At 31.6% G+C, this 22460-nt stretch overlaps 1 protein-coding gene across 2 annotated transcripts in view; it reads right to left on the reverse strand.

Annotated features, from left to right (window-relative positions):
• The window catches only part of LOC127731102 (calcitonin gene-related peptide type 1 receptor-like), a 33698-nt gene extending 17513 nt beyond the window's left edge, over positions 1 to 16185 (reverse strand). For both annotated transcript variants that reach the window (XM_052239970.1, XM_052239969.1), the window contains exon 1: positions 16011 to 16185. The gene's annotated coding sequence lies outside the window, so the exon portion shown is untranslated. The remainder of the gene's footprint in view (positions 1 to 16010) is intronic.
• Positions 16186 to 22460: the final 6275 nt, after the last annotated feature.

Raw genomic sequence — 22460 nt, forward strand, 5'->3', positions numbered from 1 at the left:
TCATGGAGCGCAGAAAAATTTAATTCGGTCAACGCTTTTACACCCAAATCCAATTAAAAAAGAAGCAGTCAATTCGTTAATAAAGTCTCCTGTTATCCGGTTTCTTTGTTGAGCGAACAATAATGATATATATTACTGCTTGGTCACAGTTAATTCGCGGTCCGAGTTTTAAGCGATGTTGACTTCTATAAAAATCAAAGTCACGGTGTGAAGTTAAAAGAGTAAACGTTAAAGTGTCAAGGGTAAATTGCAGGATAAAACACTATTTGTTTGTGTATGGATCTCTCTCCGACCTTGTTGTTATTTACAGAACGATAAAAAACGAAGTATTCTGAACTCAAATATTCGTTTAGTCCTGCAACATACTATTCTAGAACGACTTTTTCAAGATACTTCATCGGTTACATTATAAAAAAGAAAATTAAGCTCAGACGACACCAGGGGGACAATAAAAAAAAACCATAATAAACATACAACACTAAAAAATAAACACAACACATTATAAAGTTCATGCGTCCGAAGCGCTTTTCTGGATTTACCTTCATCAGGAACGCTCAACGCCAAATATTTGAAAGCCAAGGATGTATAAGAACCGAAACAGTTGAAGAGTTATATGACCAAAAAGGACCTAAAAATAGCCAAATCTATCTAAGGTAAACTTTGCCTGATGGAGTTGAAACCTTAGTTTCTACATAATTTCAAAATTTATAAACGGACAATTTTAGAAAGGTTTGTTATAAATCATGTCAGTACCGAAGTACTGACTACTGAGCTGATGATACCTTCGGGGACTGATAGTCCACCAGCAGAGGTATCGACCCAGTGATGTAAAAAATGAAAACAACACGTTATGAACCTCATGCACAATGATTATACAATGGTTAAACAACAAAAAGCAAGCAGCAGGCCACAAACCACTGAAAACTTAAGAAAGATAGTTCTAATTCAGATCCTTCTCCACGAATGACGTTCGATTCGTTATTTCCGTTGCAATACGTTTATGCATAATTACCGGTACTTTCGATGATGCTTCACACAACAATTGATAAGTTAATATGCCAGGATATCGAATTATAAGTTAAAAAATTGAAAACAACACGTTAATATTCTTGATTACAATCGTTACCTTCTCGTCACAGTCATTGGTTGTAGAGGACGTAATTTTACGTCATTTGGTTCGTTTGCTGGGCATACAGTCTACATCAGTACGTTGAACAAAGGAATGAATATATTAATGGGGGTATTTTCCATAGTATGGCTTAGATGAATGTGATAAATGATATAACTAATATATTTCTGCAGGTAGGATTTACTAATAAACAAACTTATGAATAAGGACGGATACATAACAAATGCCAATCGGACACAATAACTTTGTCACTTCAGTAGGGATCCAGTTTGCCCATACAACTTTTAGATGACGTCAAAAACCGCGTATAGTAAAAGATTTGTTCTGGAAATTGGAATAATATGAATCAAATGATAATCAAGGGCTTGGGTTTCCTATCATAATTTCCTTGAGAAAGGGTTGCTTATAAAAAGCCAAGGGATCACAATTGTAAGGTTGAGTTTATCACGTCAAATGCTTTACGTACGCTATCATGGTCGACCCTTTGGTATATCTTTATCACGGATATGTTCCCCTTGTGGTAGCTATAATCCCAAATGGCAACTTCTTTTTCTTGATTGTGACATACCGACTTCAGCCATATACAATGTTATATAAAAATAAGAAGATGTAGTATGAATGCTAATGAAACAACTTTCCACTAGAGACCACATGCATATCTGTTAGTGAACAGTGAAACTGGTTGAAAAAAGTAAATTCAAAAATGGCAAGTCGATAAAAACTGGTAAAATCAAAAGTTGTCAATCAACGAAACGAGTGAAAGCAACTGGAATATTCCTGACTTAGTACAGTCATTTTCGAAGAAAAAATATGGATTGATTAAACCTGGTTTTATAGCTAGCTAAAATTCCCAGTTGTCTTTATGGATACTTTGTGATATTTTGTTGTTTATTTTAACTAGAATACTGCATTTCCGACTTTATGGTTTTAATGTCTGTATAAATATATCTAAAAATATGCATTTTTCAAAACAAATTTGATGGAATTGTACCAAAAATTAAAATACATTAATAAGCTTCCCTTCTTTCGACTCTGGCAATTAATAATTGTATGACGTAGTTTACTTTAAACAGAAAATATACGTATACAAGAAAGGGCGACAGGAACCAAATGTAGTGTGAGTTATTGCTTACTGATAATACCACCGCTAAAGTAGTCGGTAAACAGGAAGTTGATGGATGATGGATGTGAAAACGCTTAATACGGCATACAAAGAATTTTCAAACGACATGACATGAAGCTTGATACCAAATTTCAGGAAGCTCTGATTGATAGTTTCTGAAAAAAATGCGACGAAAACTTCATGGGACGGACGGACAAATGTAAACTAGTATACTCCCTCCATCGAGCGGGGGTGTAAAAAGAATATACTGTTTATATATAGCTCTTAGTTTATCGCTTGAGAAAATGTAATGTTATGGATGCTAGGATAGTTTGTGTACTATCGTGCAGGTAACATGGACGGTATAATATTTAAATCACTGTCTATAAAGTGGTCTCTTCTTTTACAAATTATTTACAGCATTAAAAAAAAAGCTCAGGATTCACATGTAGAAAATGGTGGATTAAACCTGGGTTTATATTACAATAATCTTTGCAAGGACTGCTGATCTAATAGTACAGTTCCACATGTTTGTGCGTAAAAACAATCTTAAACTTAGTTCAATTACAGATTTCGTTTTAAAGCAGATTTGTGCATATAAAACTACGAAGATGTGGTATATACATCTAGTACATTATCGAACTTCTTTGAACTTAGTTCAGTTAAAGTTATCGTTTAAAAGTTATTGTTTAAATGTATACCTAGTGCATTATCGAACTACTTTGAACTTGGTTCAATTAGAATTAGGAGATAACTGTATTGTATTTTAAGCTCCGACGGCATCAAATCACCAATTGATGCCGTCGGAGCTTAAAATACAATATTGTTTTCTCCATTCTAATGAAACTAACAGAAAACAACGTCAAATCATACATTTAAAATCTGTCATAAGTCATCTGCGCTTATGCGTACGTTTTCATAGCATCGATTGTGCTATTGTGAATTGGTGACGTTATCCAATCAAAATGAACGTTAAACGATGTTGTTTTAGAATTATTGTTTAAAATTTAGTTCAATTCAAGTTATTTTTTAAACCTTAGTTCAAATAAAATTATTGTTTAAATGTATACGTAGTGCACTATACAATAAAAAAAATAACACAGCATCATGAGTAATCTTGGTCATTAAGAAACAAAAGTACATCTACAATGTATGACGGTAGATAAGCAAGATTAAAATCTTAGCCGTTAGAAGATATTTTGTTGATTGCACAATACATTACAAATCTATTATATAAACCTGTTACGGCATATTTCGATCAGGATTTTGTTTAATATCGCATTGATTTAATATCAAAAATATGGATATAATATTAGAGACATTTTGTGTTGAAGACAAACAAACAATAAAAGAACAATGTGGAAAAGATTAAAATAGAATAACAGCACAACAATCGGCATTTTACAATAGACACCTGTCTATCAAACTCTATTTCGCTCAACTATAGACGTGCTTTATCAGATATCAAGCTATAGTTCGCCGAAGTCTAGACGTGCTATATCAGATATCTAGCTCTATTTGGCTAAAGTCTAGACGAGTTTTATCAGATATCTAGCTCTATATCGCATAAGTCTAGACAAGAGATATCAGATATCAAGATATATTTCGCTCAAGTCTAGAAACTATTTCCGATACCAAGATAGACGATCTATATCAGATATCAAGCTATATTTCGCTGAAGTCTAGACGAGCTATATCAGATATCAAGCTTAATTTTGCTTAATTATAGACGAGCTATATACGATACCAAGCTGTAATCAGCTCCAAGACTAGACAAGATATCAAACTATATTTTGCTCAAGTCTTGACGTGCTATATCAGATTTCAAGCTCTATTTTGTTCAATTCTAGACGACCTATATCAGATATCAAGCTCAATTTCGCTCAATTATAAACAAGCTATATAAGATATCAAGCTGTAATTAGCTCAAGTCTAGACGTGCTATACCAGATATCAAGCTATATTTCGCTCAAGTCTAGATCGACGTGCTATATCAGATTTCAAGCTCTATTTCACTCAAGTCTAGATGAGCTATATCAGACCAAGCTGTATTTCGCTCAAGTCTAGATGAGCTTTATCAACAATCAAGAACCATTTAGCCCAAGTCTAGAAAGCTTTCGTTTGTGCTACAGGAGATAGAACGCAAATAAATGATACATATTGTATAGAGAAGAATTGATAATAAAACGACTTATGTATGATTTATTTTCTTGACAGTAGATCTATAACGATTTCGAGGCAGAAACTTGCCGTCCCAAGTCTAGTTTGACAATTTTCATGTTTCCCAAGCATGCCCCTCCCCCAAAGGTCGGCACGTGTCAGAACAATCTCCGACTACAATGAACATAGCAGATATAAGGTTAACGATGCATTATTCTTGGAGCCTCTAGTCATCTCATTATCTTATATGTTTTGTAAGTTATTTACATGAGAAGAAAATGGTCTTTATATTCATGCGAAGACACTATATTGAAAAAAATATCCCAAGGCTTGAGTTTCAGTGATTTTGGGAAGATGAAATTTGGTTGACAAGAAATTCCTATTTCTATGAGTGGTTTAGGGTCGTCTGATTGTCGAACTTCCATCTTGCATTTGTATTTTATAATAGCAGATGAATGTAGAATGGAAGATAAAACTAATACGTCCGATGTCTATTAGATAACACATATACAATTTGGCAGAAATGGAAATTGTTAATAGTGTTAGTTAGAAATTCCAGACCATTCTGTTAAAGAACGAACGAGAACATTAATACTTTATTGATAACAGATGGAAAAAAGATTCATTCCCGAATTATATTGTACTGTAACGGTGGTTATAAATTCATTTATTTGAAGGATTATTCTCATCAGATGATTACAACTTGGCGAAATTCATAAGATTTGGATAAAAAATTATTTTGCTATTACAACTGTATTATAAGGTTAAATCAACAAAATTGACGAGGAATCGCGTGAGGCACAAAGTTATCTCAAATCTCAAGAAAATATAAACAAGCTTCGACGTTACATTCAATTATAGTGTATGATAATTGTCATAATCTTATTTACATTCAAATAAATTCAGTTATTACGCAATGTGTTAAGGGGTTATCGAGTAGGGAATATTAGGAGTAAGTTTTTCTATCTAAAATATAAATGAAGCGACCGAGGAAAATGTCTTTATGGTAATATGCTGCACAGTGTATTGCTTTTATACAACCGTATCTTCCTTTTTACTGTAGTTCCTTGTTTCAATTTGAGCACAATGCAGTTATGATATCACATACAGAGGTTTACAAATGGTCACAATGCTCTTCAACTTTGTATTTTATTTGGCTTTTATTTTTTTTTATTCGTGCATCACTGAGTTTGGTGATTCTTGTATGCGAAACACGTGTCTGACGTACAAATTTATTAGCCTAGTATCTTTGATGGCTCATTTTTTTCAATTACAGTACAATAAAGTATAGAAAACAAAAAACATAATAACATTAGATTAATACAATTAAGTTTGACCAGTTTCAATATTTTAATTTGGAAAGACCCACCACTCAAAGCCCTTAACCTTTAGGCTTATTTCCAGTTTGATTCTTTCACTAAAACATTGAAAATGACATGAAAGGCAATTAAACCACAAAAGTAAAACATGTATAAACCACAGAAAAAACTTCACTTTCTATCATACCCGTTTGTCTTAATTTTTAAGCCATTTGTTTTTACAACTTCTAATTCATATAAATCAGACTATATTTTATTTTCTAAAAACTATTAAGTTGGATTTCAATTGAAGCAGAATTATCACAAATGTATTTGTTTATTTGTTTATATTTTTGTTGTGAAGCGTTCTCGTTTTCTGATGATATAAACACAAGTATTATGTTTATCTTAAAATTTGCTATATATTTAAACCGAATTAATTTGTAATTGTTTATATACATGTTTCCATTAGGAGTAAACACAAACAAATGAGGACAAAGTTAAGATTAAATAAACTTTAGACAATTCTGTATCTTTCAAGTCATTTTTTTAATCCAACCACAAATGCCCTCGAAATAATATTTGGAAAACATGTGTTATAATATGAAATATATAACTAAAAAATGTAGGTGGAGAATACTTATTGTGTAACACTGTACAATATTCACTTGCAAGATTAATATGATCTTTTTTCAATTAGTATATGCTTTTTGGTGATGACATAATTGGAGTTTTTAAGTGAGGAAAGACTTATCAGACGAACAAGTAGACAAGATGGGTGAATTTTAAATTAGCAACAATTATATACACGTTAATTGCACAAATGGAACAGTATTTTTTCATGTAATATCAGTTTACTGTACATTCATCTCTTTTGTCGTACAAGATGGAGATGTGCCTAGTTAATCTACTAATGTACAAAACGATTAGTCATCATCGAAAGTATCTTCTGGTCACTTCATTTTTCAATGAATGTCATTCACGTAGGAAAACAAATTGTTTTAAAAAATCAATGAAATAAAAATCGTCAAAAATATTTGGCACTAGCTACGTCCAAATGAGATGACAAATTGGCAATGCCATAAAGTTAAATTTTATAAATCTGCCATCAAGGCGATTAACCGAGTGGCAATCTTTAATTAATGATGATGCCGATTCACAGACCTTTTATAGGGGGTTTATAGAAATTCATGATTATAAATATTGTTTATTCAATGATACATTTCTGTTGAAATAATATGAATATATTCTGGACATTTGTTTGAAATATATCGAATAGATGGTTGAGGTTTTAGTTGTTTAACTATTTAACACTACTACAAATATTAAACAATCCTTATTTCTCATATTTTGTAAATTTAGCATACTTCTTAAGGCAAACCTGATATCAATCCTGAACCAACTGCAATTAGTTTTTCTTTAAATGTTTTGATAAATCTTCCGACATCACAGACATCAACGAAATGAAAATTAAAATTAAGAATTGAATGCTTCTTTTTGTAATTTTATTGAGGTAGAAAGGAGTTGACCGAAGCACCTTCGTATAAAGCGCTTCAAACTAAAAATGTTCGTTAGATCAATGCTTTTACAACCCTTTAAAATTTCAAAAAGAAGATTTCAATTCTTATAATTACATATTTATGCTAAAACCATGAAATTTCGACTTTGATCGATCTCTTCGTTTGTTTTTCATATGCATTGTTGTGACGAAGGCATTGGAAGCACGTGCAATCATTAATGTTGTATTCTATTGAGAAATAAAATATAATATTGGAAGGCCACGCGATTATTGTCTACAAATCAAAATTACAGATTCCTATGAAACATACTTCGCCTGTAGTTCAGTGGTTGTCGTTGGTTCATGTTTGTCATATTTGTTTTTCGTAAATTGTTTTGTTTTAAATTAGGCCGTTAGTTTTCTCAATTGAATTGTTTCATATTTTTCATTTCGGGGCCTTTTATAGCCGACCATCCGTTATTGGTTTTTTCTCATTGTTGAAGGCCGTACGGTTGCATATAATTGCTTACATCCACTTCATTTGAACTTTGGTTGATAGTTGTCTCATTGGCAATCATACCACATCTCCTTATTTTTATATGTAATGTAAGTATGAGTGCATACACATTTTATGTATTGTGCATTGCGCAGACTTTTCCTTCACTTGTTTTCCAGCTAGAATATTGGTATTGGTACACAAGCTTAATTTTTGCATATTGCTAAGATTTGTATTTTCATGAACTTTTCAAGTATTTACCCACTGCTTATCAATCCAACTCCTACAGTCTTCAAGCTATCGTGAATTTTTTCGCAGAATGTTTGATATGTATATTGTCCGGATTATGATTTGATTTAGTTATTTATAGAATGAAAGTTAGTCAATATTTGTTTAACATTTCATATATGTTGCATACTTAGTCTGTTGAACTTCTATAGTTTTCAAGCTAGAATATGTTATTTGGAGAATGTTCTTTGCAAAAAATACGTGTGCTTAGTTGTCAGGATGATTTTGATTTAGTTTAAACATATTTTATTTGCTAAATATCAGCAAAATGTATGAGACACAAGTAAATCATACTTATGAAGTCTTCTCCATATTACAATACAAGTATATATACAATAATAACATTACGAGCATGCATGTAAAGCGAACAAATTCATTAAATATTATACGAACTATAAATAAAAAGAAGAAAAGAACAAGAAGAATTGAAAAGGAGGAAAAGAAAAAGAAGCAAATCATATTTTCTGTGATGATGACTTAGGTTTGATGGTGATGATCATCCGTGCCGGTAGCTATAATATTTTATGAAGGTACTAGAAATCTGTTAGACCTTTTAACAAAATCTTGAACATGTTTGAAAATTAGGAGATTTTGTTCATTCGAAAGTTCAAGGTCTCCGCAAGTTAATAGTTTAGTATCAATAATAAAGTTTTCAGTAAGCCAATTAAGATTGTTAAGTAAAATTTCTCTACATGTAGTGTATTTTGGGCAAACTAAAAAAAAATGATGGACATCCTCAATATCAGACCCACACTGACACGAAGGATCCAGTATAATGTTAGCTTTGAAAAGGTCAGAGTTTAAAAATGAAGCGGAACATCGCAATTGAGTTAAAATAATATTCAGTTTCCTCGGACCGTACATATAATACGGCGCAACTCTACTCTGAACATTTTCATTTTTCAATTCTCTCTTAAATTTAGATATAGAGTCGGTGTTTCGAATTTTTAAGTCAAGCTTATTCCTTTCTCGTATTGTGGATGGATTTTGATAATCAATTAGTGAATAATACCTAAACTCAGTCAAGAAATAACCTTTTTGCTCTATGTATTTTATAAACCGAGGGAGCATCATATACTGACAAACAACAATACACATGTTAACTCATTAAAATTCAGTGCCAAAAGACTTTTATTCATCCGTCCAAACCGACCGACCGTCCGTCCATTCATCCATCCATTCATCCATATATATATACCAACTTACATACATCAATAAGGAGTTTTCTAATTGAGTGTTAAAAGTCCTCTGATATATAATACAATAAATGTTGTTGAAAGTTAATTAATACTATTTCATTTTAGCAAGGAACTAGGACACTTTCTCCTTACTTTAATTCATGCAAAGGTCATTTAAAAAAACGTTTCAATCTTTACTGTTATTTACAGTGTTAAACAGTTTCCTAAATGGTGTAACATTCTAACATTCTAAATCCATTAGAGTTGAAATGATTGAAACTTTTGCCATGGCGTTGTCAGTATCGAATTACAAGTTTGGCTATCCATTTGGTATATATCACATCTCTTCTTTAGTCTTAGAAAACATATACTAGTTGGAATTGCTGTGAACCAGCTTTCAATAACTGCGAATACTCATAGATGAGCAGTTTGCGCTTTTTATCTTGTTCTTGGTGTGTTGTGTGCTAAGTTCCGATATCATGATCTAAGTCTATTTTAGCTGATTGTTATAGTTTGTTTTTTTGTTGTATTGTTACACCTCTATCTACGGTTAGACCAGGAGGTAATAAGAGTGGTCATACACATGTTTAACCCCGCCACATTCATTATGTAAAATTAAGAAGATGTGATATAATTGCCAATAAGACAACTTTCCACTTGAGACAAAATGATGTAGAACTTAGAAACTATAGGTCACTGTAAGGCCTTGAACAAAACGCAAACACCATACCGCATAGCAAGCTATAAAAGGACAGACATGACAAATGTAAAACAATTCAAACAAGACAACTAACAGTCTGATCTATGTAAAACACAATAAACGAAAATTAATTATGATATACAGCAACAATCGACAACCACTGCATTACAGGCTCCTGACCTTGGACAAGAACATACAGAGTGCGAGGATTTAAACATGTATGCGAGCGCCGAACCCTCCTCCTTACCCGAAACAGTGATGTAACAACACAACATAAGAACAAACAATGGAAATCAATTGAAAAAGACTTGACTCATCAGACCGACACAAAACACACACACACACAAAAACCCAAACAACTAACAAAAAGACTTAAGACACAGAGTACCAATCTGATAATACTCACAGTGTTAATGGAAATGATCTCATCATAAATACTACGATTGAATTTTTGCACACCAGACGACGCACGTTTTGTCTTCAAAAGACACATCAGTGTCGCTCGAATGAAAAAAAACTTAAAAAGGCCAAATAAAGTAGGAAGTTGAAAAGCATTGAAGATCCAAAATTCCGAAAGATTTTGCTAAATACAGATAAGGTAATTCCTTAGTATTTCAAAAAATTTAACATTTTGTAAACAGCTAATTTGTATTTATGAAGGCTGGTTCAAAGTCAATAACAACAAATACAAAAATAATGTATCAAAGACTATAAGTTGTCTGTCCCAAGTCAGAAGCCTGTAAATCAATGGTTGTCGTGTATCTCCCTAATTTGTTTTTCGTTTGTTGTTTTTAACATAAATCAGGCTGTTGGTTTTCATTGTCATTGCATACTATACGGACTGGGTATTGCCCATTGTTGAAGGTTGTAAATTTACCTATAATTGTTTACATGCTAGTCCTTTGTTATCTGATGGAAAATTGTCTCAATTCCAATCATACCATTTCTTAATTTTACGATTTTATCTATGAAAATAAACTTTTTTTTTTTCTTTTCTTCTTTTTTTTCTTTTTTTTTTTATTAAAAAATAAACTTAATGAAACAAGACTTCTATTTGAAAATTTTTTGCAAAATATAAGTATCTATCCAAAATATAAGTATCTATCCAAAATATAAGTATCTATCCAAAATATTTATAACAAGAACATTCTAAAGCAAAACAGAAATAAAGCTACACAAATATATATATATAAGAAGATGTGGTATGAGTGCCAATGAGACAACTCTCCATCCAAGTAAAAATTTATAAAAGTAAACCATTATAGGTCACAGTACGGTCTTCAACACGGAGCCTTGGCTCACACCGAACAGTAAGCTATGAAGGGCCCCAAAAAATTACTAGTGTAAAACCATTCAAACGGGAAAACCAACGGTCTAATCTATATAAAAAACGAGAAACGAGAAACACTTATGAACCACATCAACAAACGACAACTACTGAACATCAGATTCCTGACTTAGGACAGGTGCAAACAAATGCAGCGGGTTTAAACGTTTTAATGGTACCAAACCTTCACCCTTTTTCTGAAACAATAGTGTAACATCACAACATAGAAAGACACACTATAAAATATCAACTGAAATAGCTTAACTCAATCAAAGGACATATTAACACCATTGAACATACACTGAACAAATAAATTTGACCTATGACACAATGTAAATACAAAATAATATATATCATACTAGAACACTCCCGCGACATCGCGGGTCCGTCACTGAATTAAAGTACCTATGCCTAATTTTATCCTGGATCTTTAGCATTTGTATTGTCATATTATAAAGTCATGCTGATTGTAAGATGAACACATTTTTTTGCTTTCAAAATCTTTCTGTTTGAACAAGTCCTGATTTTCTTACTACAATAAACTTCAAGTTACCATAAACTAAATTTATTTTTTAGCTACTAGTAATTAACCAAAATTAATAGTGGTATTGAGGTGGAAGAAAACAGACTTGTTCAATAGTGCCGAAACTATCGTTTAACATAGATTTAAACAACTACAGGAAGAACTCCAGGTTCTCCTGATAGAGGGAGATTTACAGTAATGGAAACTACATGTGACATATACTATTGGTATCGGTATCGGATTCGCCCTGGAACTTGTAAATTATTGGTATTATAAATTATGTGGAAAACAAAAGGGCCTGGAATGGTGTAATTTTTAAACAACACCATTTTCCTATATTAGTTATACATAAAATTGAATTCTTTGATTCGTCGTTTTTACGTCATGCCGGCTAACACATTGTACATCGTTATTTTAGTAGTATTTTATTTATATATATATACATGTATATTGAGAAGCAAGTACTAGATGATTCATGCAAGTTGCTATGGATATTGTTCTATAAAAAAATAATATTTGGAACAATGATTTACAAGTTGTCTTCAACAGTAATTTTTATCGTTGAAAAATACTTAAATCTTATAGACATACATAAGTCTCTATAGTTAAAATTCGAATTCTACAAGGTTTCATCACCCTTCGGAATTTCACCATACCTTGTCATATTTAATAAACGTAATTGCAATTTATCTTTTGACAAATAAAGCACAAAATGTTATCAAACCATCGGATATGCTCAGCAGTCTTTACCAACGACGACTTATTTAAGATCAATATTGTATCTGACGCTTCTTGTCAATGTGGAGTTCCATGAGAGGAATCAACACATTTCTTTTTCGATTGCTCCCTTTACTCAGACTTTAGAACTATCTAAATTAATAAACTGGTTTCCTGACAGCTTTGTCTTGCGTCCAGAGGTAATATGAAGTTAAACATATGACCAAAATAAAGAAATATTTAGAAATGTTTTGCTTATATCAAAGACACAAAGAGGTTTTTATAGTTTGTAATATAATACGATTGATCTGTATATGAAAAATACTAGATTGTGAAAACCAGGCACACTTAAACGTCACTTCTTATCATCCTTTTTTTTTTCTTTCTGTCTTTTCTTATTTTTCTTTATTTCCCTAAATATATATATAATGACTTACAAAATTGTAAGTACATATACATATTTCCTTTAAAATACATATTGTAATATACTGTATATACGGAGAGGATGTCCAAACATTGATTATTTTGTGTACTTTCGGCTTTTTTCGTAAATAAAATATGTTTAAACCAAAGAGTGTGAAAAATTCAGTTGAAATTGGCAATATAACTCTTTGAGAAGCTGAACAAAGAATTTTAGATAAAGTATGATATGCGAGATATTTGAAATCAGAAAAGTTATTAAGCAAATGGCTTAAAATAAGAAAGTAAATAGGTACAGAACTACACATCATTGGGGGGACGATTAAAGACTCATAACGAAAAAAGAGGAGGAAGATTACATGGATACATTTACAATGCATCAGTCGAGAGAAACTGACAACCCAATAAAATGAAAGACGACGATAAGACGAACAAGTTCACAAAACACTTCATTGAAAACTGAAGACTGATTAACACGAACTCAACCAAAACTGGGGCTGATCTCAGGTGCTCATAAAGGATAAGCAGATCCTGCTCCACTACTGGAACTCGTAATGTAAGCTTCAAATCCAATGTGACTTATTGATCTGTTGGATAGTAGTCCCATTTGAAATCATACCACATCTCTATATTTCTATATAGTACCTAAACATTCTTAATCAAGTGAATTAAATTTGAATGAAAAATATTTGCTAGAGTACAAGCGTAAAAATCAAAGGAATGTGAAATGTCAACATTTATATTTAGACAGCTAGTAGGGAAAATAACAACAGACGTAAATACGACAGTTTTCAATAAAAACATGATGCTTAATTTGTAAAAAGAGCATGTACAAACGTCCCATGGAATGTATTTCTTAATCAAAGGGTTCCCAAAATACCATAAAACACCTTTTCATACCCCATCCAGAAAAAAGATAAGAAGTATTTCCTATCCAGTCTAACCAGGGTGGTTCTACAAACAAGTACCCATCTTCTCAAATACCAACAAAAAATAAGAGACTGAATTGTCATTTGCAAACACGAGACTCCATATTCCCGAAAAGCCACTTGTAACCAATAAATAACAATAATAAGAAAGATTAAATATAATTTTGACAAAGATTTTCAAAACAAAGTAATCTGTTGAATATAATTTTATATCAATACTGTTGTCAAACAAAGAAATGATGCGACATAAAATACAATCGGAAAAGGAAGAGATATGATGAGACCCATCGTTTGGCCCTTGAAAAAAAAATAAAAATTATGTTAACTTTATTGATAAATTAACAGTTCATTATAATCTGGACATTTCAGTGCAAAAGGTCACTTGTGATATAACTATGACATCATCAACATGTTAAAATTTACAGATTTGACCAAAATGGCATTTTTTACACATAATTTTAGGACAAAATAGATAGGAGCAAATGCTTTATCAAAATAAGATATTTTACACACATTGACATGTTCATAAAATACGCTTTGAAGCAAAATATCATTTTGGGTGAAGTCTTTTCTCATATCTAATATTAGTGACAACATCTCAAAGTGTGGCTATTTCGACCGTTATTGCAGTTTTGCACGTAATGCAAGAATTTTGGAGCCTTTAACAAAATTCAAAATTATGAATCTTGATATGTGTCAGACTAATGTTTTATTGGACACCCGTAAGATGTTTTTTTGTAGATTTAATATCCTTTTTGATTTCCGAATTCAAGGGACCAAAAAGTGACCTTATCACACCTTCTTCTTAAAGGTAAGAACCACAAAATTACCAATTATAAATGGGAATTTTCTTATCATGACAAACGAGGTATGCTATGCTCGCTTGAGAAAGTTGAGTGATCTTACTCAATTGTCCCAGGGCACAGAGCTTTCTGAAAAGTCAACACTGCAAACTAATTATAAGAATGAAATAAGGTATCCTCGAAACCATAAATACAGGAAGAAAATCATATGTAACATCTGAGTGCACTTTACCAACATGGTATTTACAGCAATAAAAACCACCCAAGATCAACTTTACCTGGGAAGTTTCAACATTAGTTTAAAAACAATTATTAAAGTTTATGAACTGGAAACATACATAATATAATAAAATTTGATAGTTGAAATCAATGAAATATGACATAAAGTTAAGGATGTATTTATGTTAGACCGATGGAGTCGTTTAAATATGAAGTCGTAATTCAAAACTTGTCAGTGCTTAATAAATATTCTTTGATCACTTAAACTGTACTGTCAAAGACAAGAGCACTACCAAATATTTACAATAATCAAAACACATTTAATATTCTTGACTTCGGTTCATACAAACAATAGAAGGTCCACTAACATATAGTGAACTATTTGTTAGGAAGGACAGTATTATGAAGTTGCAATCAATTGAAGGATTCCGGTCATCACTATTTAGTTTTCAATATGACTTGAAAAACCTGATTATAATTAAGCATAATGATGAACATGGATTGATATCACGGAACCTCACTTCTCTGATCACTTATGAATATACTTCGATATAGAGGAAGAAACTAATTCTAATTGTCTGTTAAATCATATATTTAAGTTTATAATATATGTTTATAAATTTAAAAAAAACAGCCGTCATTATTGGTTTTCATTTTTTTAAAGATTAAATATGTCGGCATTTCTTAATAAGAATAGACGTGCCTTGCTTTGCCTGGAAAGATTGATATTAGTGTTATCCTCAATACAACAGATACAACAGTACGAATCTCATTGCTACCATTTCCAGGTCATTCTGAATTTTACTGATTTAAATCTAACATTTGTAACATACGACATAAATTAATCAACTTCATTCTGTCCTGATATGAAATATTTGCCACTTAAAATTAGGAACTAAAATTTAAGCAATGTTGTTGATTTGAGTTTTATCCACCGTTTGCAAATTGTTTGTAGATGCAAAAATAACCTACTGAGACACACACTTCAAACAACTTTCCGTATGATTGCCATTTAGAAAGTATAAAGGTATAATGTATATACTATTTATATAATATTGTTTATTTTTAAAATTCATTACTCATAGTTTACAAATTAATTATTTTGATTAAATGTTTCAAATAAACTTTACTATTATATTTGTAAAAGAATATATGTATTCGAAACACTATTGTGAACAGTATGTGATCATCATATCATTACAATAAAGACAAATTGGACGTACCTTTGATGAAGAAAACGGAAACAATCCTGTTAATGAAAGTACAAAACACTTAAGCACTATGAAGTATCATTCTATATTCAACAATCTACAGATTTCATTAAATATGAAAGTATCAAAGGAAAGCGTTTGGATGATAAGGTGTAATAAAGGCGTGTTTATATCTGTCAATGACGAAGCTTTAGTCGAGTATACGGAAGGTAAACTGTATTGATTTATGGAGTGATTAGGATCTGCTAACCGAACATTTAATTGCAATAATGTATATAAAGACATGCTTGTGTTTAGTTTAACGTTTGCAAAAACTATTTCACAAGAGAGGTAAGTTTAAACAAAAGCCATTTCCGCATACGATAAAATTAAAAGGATGACGGTTCACATCAGATGATTCCTGTATTCATGGTGTCGTAATATCCAAAATGCTGTCAATGACCATATTTTGATTGAGATAAATACGTTGATAACATATTACAGAATAGATGTCAGACAAATGAAGTTATCAGAATATAAACATATCAACGTTCAATATGTTTGATTACATTTATTGTGAATTACATTTGTTTGATTAGTTGTAATTAAGATATCCTTATCCAGAAATCAAATAGTTTTGTTGTTGACGTTCATTACTCTCTACAGTTTTATATTAATTTTTTTACGTTTGAGATATCAATTCTCGTGATTTCAAATGTTCCTAAAACTATTCAAATATTTATTTTTGATATTGCTGATATATTTAAAGTTTTTGAGCGATGAATGCGATATCTTAAAGTGTCAGGAAGTGGAAGAGAAAAATGAATTGGAATTTTACAGTTGGTATTTTTTTTATTATTAGAGTAGCATGTGTTCAATGATCCATCCTTTACAATAATAAATGAACTGGGTATACAATTGAACTGCTTTTATCAGGAACAAGTTTATGTTTAAAAAATAAATCGGGTTGAGGGTAAAAACTATCATTATTTACGAAACAAAGCGTTTTCGTTGTATATCCCTACCCATATATGTGGCCTTGTATACCATACGTTGAGTTTAATTTTTTTGAAAGATTTTGCCAAATTGTTTATACGTGCAGTGGCGTCTTTTCCAAGCCTAAATTTCGATTAAAATGAGCGAAAAAAGATTAAACATACAAATAGTTTTGTGTGTTACTTTTTTTATACTGACTGCCTTATCATCTCTAAACCTCTTCACAGGACAATATTTGATGAAATGAATTATCTGTTATTTTCCATATACGGGTGTAATGATGCAGAAACCGAAAGAAGAACATTTTACATATGTCAATATCTGGTGAATTATTTAAAAAAAAATATACACGCTTTACATGTATGCCGCAGTAAAAAGACCAATAACAGACAACAGTATTTTACCGATTTTCCCCCAAAAAGAGAGTCGCATAAATATATGAAAGGGAACGATACCGAGATAACTATTCTGGTATTTAAAGATTGATTAAGGACAGCGAAATCATGTCTCTTGGGAGTTGAGCCACTGACACATCGTATTGGTCAACCAATTCGTGATGGTGAGTTTAAACTTGTTTATTGTCGATTTCAGCTGCTCCTCAGCTAAACCTGCTAGAGGAGGTGTATGTTAAAAGCACGCCCCTCCCCCTCTGTAAGTGAAGTCCGTTTATGGTCAATAAGCACGCGCCTAAAACAAACAGTTCGAATGCATTATGTAAAATTTAATTGTTGGTTCTTGTAACATCTTAATTGCATCCAAAACAAAATATGTTTATACTAGTTGTTAATTTGTTAGATCTTTGATTATAATATGTGACCCGCCATGACATTTCCAGGCTAATGGAGGTACAACGTCAATGAGAGAAAAACGTTGTTACTCTCAACGTTACGTCAAATTCTTTATGAGGACATACAAGTATATTTCTGTGATATATTTAGAGTGTGGATGCTTTTTATCATCACATATGAAACATAATTAAAAGAGTTTTGCTAAAAAATGCAAAGAGACCATATTCAACAATACGAAGTCTGATTTATTTATTCTACATATTTTTCTTTTATACATTGTCTCAAAAACGGGTTTATTTTCGCTTTTTTCCCGTATTTTTTACTTTAGTATATTGAACATTGTACATCATATTTTTTGTCCAAAATGTATCAAATTGAAATAATTGTTCGATTTTAGATTACTTTAGATAATTATTAAAAAGTTTTATGTATATCTTCGTAAAAAACAATTACAATTGTTTCTTAATTAATTGTATAAACCTGGTGAAATTATATATGCAAATACTTCTTAAATACAATTAGTTATTTCTAATCGATCAACTGTTTATCTGTAGGAACTGTATAAGAAGAGAAGTTGTATTTTGCTTTTAGTTTTATACAGTGAACGTCTTTAAGCAAATTCGAATATGCCTTACTCCAGCAATTTTTAACCTGTTAGAGTACCCTTCATACTATGATTAGTGTGCATTGTTTCATTTTGAATATCGCTGTCATATATGTGGTAAAAAATAAAATATTAACAATTACTAGCGATCCATGCAATCATCAATTTACCCAAGTATCAACACTTTAAATTTATCATAGAAATAGACTTGCATGTCCCCATACAGAATTTAGACGTAACCTTGAAAGTAAACGGTTTTCTCAAATTGACGTTATACCTCCATAAGCCTGGAAATGTCATGTCGGGTCATATATATGACCACCCCGTAAGTCGTCATTTGAGATCACATGGGCACGCCCAAGCTGATATAAAAAACCTTACCATCACGATCATAGACCACAACGAGGGTTGGTCAAGGGCGACAGACATGCTCGCGAAAGTTTTTGGGTAAGAAAGTTAAGGACAGTTTTCCCAGAGGGCATTAATGAAAAACATAAAATGAGTCCCTATAATCACTTGTTTCCTGTAACTCAGGATTCAGTACAGGACTCTCACAGTTTTAAGGAATTTATTCCTCCTCCCAAACATCTATATTGAAAAAAATTACCAGCGTATTTGATGATTCGTGATAATTTGTATGACGATCAAGATTAGTATTTCAGTTCGACTACCACATGTCAAGATAAGAATCATTTGACATCTTACTGATGAAGGATATTAGTTATCCGAAATATTTGATATTTGTTCATGATTTTACTATTTTTTTGGAGATGTTGTACCCTTTTAGACTTGCATATTATATATCATATTTTGCAGTGTACTGCATATTTATATGATCCATCGCCTAGTAAGATTTATCTTTGGCTATTATTCAGACATTTATATATATATATATATAAAATATTTAAAACCTCTAGATATTAGTCAATGATCTTTCTTACGAGGGTGCTGGATCTTTACGAGTAACGATACATGTACACAATAAATAAATTATTTAAACGCCTAAAATGTGTACAAAACAACACAAATATTAAAAAAAGGCAACATTAAATGCAATTATCTATAAGTATTTCGGATAACAAATATCCTTCATCAGTATGATTATGATGTAAAATGAATCATATCAATTTATTCTGATTTAACTATACCCATCTTTAAATTTATACAATTAAAACCGAACACAACAACACTTATACAATGACGTAGGTTAGTTATATACAACAGACTGCATAGTGGAGAGTTGTCTCATTGGCAATCATACCGCATCTTCTTTTTTATATTCATAGATATGCTACTTACAAAAAATAGTAATGTGCGATATGAACTGGTACATTTCTAAAATTTCACAGGTGACGAAAGTTAAGATATTACAACAAAGACTGCGTAGAAATACATTCCCAATGAACAGCACTGACCAATTTAAGCTGTTATAATATTTCAAATTTGACGACTGTAACGTAATTACAACAGAGGCTGCGTATTTACACATCCCAAATAAATAGCAGTTTGATAATGATTTAAAAAAAAAATTGATTTTTACAAAGGTTAAGTAATTGAACGTGGCTGCGTATTTATACATCCCAAATGAATGGTACCCTGCGATTTAAACTGGAAAAATTCTAGAATTCTAGAGTAAGAACTGATAAAATTTTCTTCAGGATTCGAGGTCATCTTCAATTTTTGGAAGGTTTCGTGTTGTTCAATGAAAATAAACACCGTATGATTTGTTTGGTCCGAAGTGCTTTTCTGGATTTACCTCCAACTTAAGCATTTGAGAGCCGGAGATTTATACATATGTAGAAACATAAGCAGTCGTATGAATAAAAGGGGACATAGAAAGAATAGCCAAATTCATCTCAGGTCAGCTTTGTCTAAGGGATTTCGAACCTCATTTTTCTAATTAATTTCTTAATCCATCAATTGGCAAATTATATTAAAAGGCATGGCAATACCGAAGCATTGACTACTGAGTTGATGATACCACAGGGTACTAACAGTTAACCAGCAGTGTTATCGACCCAGTCCTACTAAATGAAAATAACATTTCCTAAATGTCGTGCGTCCTTAACATTTCAAAGCCACCTTAGAATCGTTAGGAGATTTATAACCAAAAGGGACCCAAAACTCTAGCTACCTTCATTTAAGGTCAACTTTGCATGAGGAATATGGAACCGTATTTTCTTCTTAGTTTCTTAATCTATCAACGAGAAATTTTAAGAAAAATATGCTCAAAATTATGTCAATACTGAAGTACAAACTTTAGCTTTCTGTCTAGTGTCTTCTTGACTTCTTGTAATATCTTACGACTAGAATTATTTGTTAATATCCTTAATTCTTTATAGATTGTGAGATTATGTTCGATATGATCTGACTTACAAATGAGCTACATTTATACCAAGGACAGAATTGCGGGATACAGTCCAAGTAAAGAGTTCCCATTGAGAGAATCGCTGAATTATAAACTACAAACGATATTCCAAAGCATCTTGCACAAAGGAAGACTTTTAAGGGGATTATTACTTTACACAGATAACGTACAATTATAAGGAGTTAATGAGAACAGAGCCATGGTGTTCTCCTAGATATAATTAGGGCAGAGCCGCGAGGTGTTCAAAGAAATTATAAAGAAGATACATTTGTATGTTAAATTTAATGTCTGATTTTCATCTTCATCTACCTTGCAGCTGTCGAAATAAAAATAAAAATGATATAACAAAAATTAAATTAACAAATGCATTACTTAATCTATAAAACTAAGTAGCCACATAAAAGCTTATTATTAGATGAAAAAGATTATGGACTCGATACAATATAATTTAGCTGTCTGTTAAATTCAAACCTAAAAAGGACACACTCGGAACAAAACGGATTTTAGGGATTTTACTGATCAAGTCAAAAATCCATGAAACCTTCTTAATACGACATAAGACGTTCACTCTGTTCTTATACCAGAAGCTCGTTCTACACAGGAGACTTGCTTATCCTGTAATGCGTTGGGTTAACTGCAATACGTTTGATTTATGAGATACGTTTAAAGTTGAAATATATATTTCTCTGTGTCATAAAAATCCCGGATAGTGATAGTTATAAATTTCCCAATAGAACTTTCAAAGGTCGAATACATTATCAAATCCATTAAGATTATATATAACGTTTTGATACGATGTTTGGTTGACTTCCCTTGGGTGTCATCTCACTTATAATAATATCGGTTCACAAATAACTGTTTTATGGAATTTTATCTAAATATATTTTCGTTTATAAATTAAGATGGTGATATCTGATCAAGGGCTATGATCATCTCTAACCTATCGGCTCTTTAATTTACTATTCGACACCGATAATATCTCCCCAATCCAAACTAAAAAACAAATAAAAAGAGTTGGTCCTGCTTTGTTTCATCAAAAAGAATGGCAAACGTAGATACAAGTATCTTGTTTTACGGAAATAAATCGTTCTTTGTAAAAAAAAACACCACTCTGAAATTGAAATGATTAGAATGCTTGATTTCTTAATTGACAACATACTTGTTACCTTTGGAGGAGATGTTTTTAACAAGCAATTGGCATGTCCATGGAAGCCAAATGTGCTCTCTTCTTTCCGACTTGTTCTTTATTCATATTAGTATGACATTATACACAAGCTTCCTTGGAATAAGAAAAAGAAGCTAGCATTATCCTTTAACTTCACTTTCTGCTATGTAGCTGATGTCCTCTCACTGAATAATTCAAAGTTTGGTGACTATGTTGAACGCATCTATCCCATCGAACTTGAAATAAAAGATAAAATAGATACACCTCATATCATGAATTATATCTAGAAATTGACAATGAGGGTCGATTGAGAACAAAACTTCACGACTAAAGAGATAATTTCAGCGTCCCAATTGTGAACTTTCCATTTCTATGTAGCAACATTCCAGCAGTAGCTGCATATGTAGTATATATGTAACAAGCCATGAGATTTTTAGTCTAATGGAGATACCAGGGTCAAAATGAGTAAATAGATATAAGAAGATGTGGTATGAGTGCCAATGAGACAACTCTCCATCCAAGTCACAATTTATAGAAGTAAACCATTATAGGTCAAAGTACG

Source organism: Mytilus californianus, unplaced genomic scaffold (genome assembly GCF_021869535.1).
Source record: "Mytilus californianus isolate M0D057914Y unplaced genomic scaffold, xbMytCali1.0.p SCAF_2, whole genome shotgun sequence".
NCBI classification, from domain to species: Eukaryota; Metazoa; Mollusca; class Bivalvia; order Mytilida; family Mytilidae; genus Mytilus; species Mytilus californianus.